This window comes from Nannospalax galili, unplaced genomic scaffold (assembly GCF_000622305.1).
Source record: "Nannospalax galili isolate Female #2095 unplaced genomic scaffold, S.galili_v1.0 C48052873, whole genome shotgun sequence".
Lineage (NCBI taxonomy): Eukaryota > Metazoa > Chordata > Mammalia > Rodentia > Spalacidae > Nannospalax > Nannospalax galili.
In genome coordinates this window covers 1-722 of record NW_008460360.1, presented here as the reverse complement: position 1 = coordinate 722, position 722 = coordinate 1, and the positions used below count along the sequence as shown (strand labels likewise).

At 40.0% G+C, this 722-nt stretch overlaps 1 non-coding gene across 1 annotated transcript; it reads right to left on the bottom strand.

The window, feature by feature from the left end:
* Positions 1-48: 48 nt before the first annotated feature.
* On the bottom strand, positions 49-141 carry LOC115069094. Its single transcript, XR_003848408.1, has one exon. It is a non-coding gene; the product is annotated as a small nucleolar RNA SNORD116 (small nucleolar RNA).
* Positions 142-722: the final 581 nt, after the last annotated feature.

The window sequence follows — 722 nt, the reverse complement described above, 5'->3', positions numbered from 1 at the left end:
ATTAAACAAATGAGAAAACTAGGAAGATTTGCCATGACCTTCTGTGCTGGACCTCAGTCACGATGAGAATGGCCATAGTGAGTTTTCACTCATTTTGTTCAGCTTCCCAAGGAGTGCTTTTGTTTGAGTCATCATCGATCCAAGCACATTAGAAGGTAGGATAAGGTGGTCAAAACATGCTGGTGAAATGGTGTATCAAAACTCAAAGAACATCAACATCTATGAAAATGCAGGGCCACACTCATCAGGAAGTTATACCTACCATAGCAATATAGATGTGGAACATGGCCAAATATTCAGGTTCCTGGACATGAAAGTTCTTGCATGCATACCAAGATTATAGAGTGGGCAACATCTCAGAAAAAGTAATACTGAACATGTTGCTCCAGGATATGCTTAAAAAGGGAGCACGTTCTTCTACCTCCTCATCTCCTTCTCCATCTCCACAAAGAATCACAATACCATCATGGCTAAAGGAATGAAGCAAAACAAAAATACCCTGTAAATAGGAATAAAGGAAACACAAGCTGGAGAAAAGTAATAGTAACACAGAAAATGGCATCAATGACAAATTGGTACATGTAAAAAGAGTAACACCAACTATCCCAATATAGCCAGGGGAAGGGGTTTTAAGAAAGACAGTGATTTAGTCATTTGGGACATGATAGACAAAGGATTGTATGAGTGGGGGCCTGTGTGTGTGTGTGTGTGTGTGTGTGTGT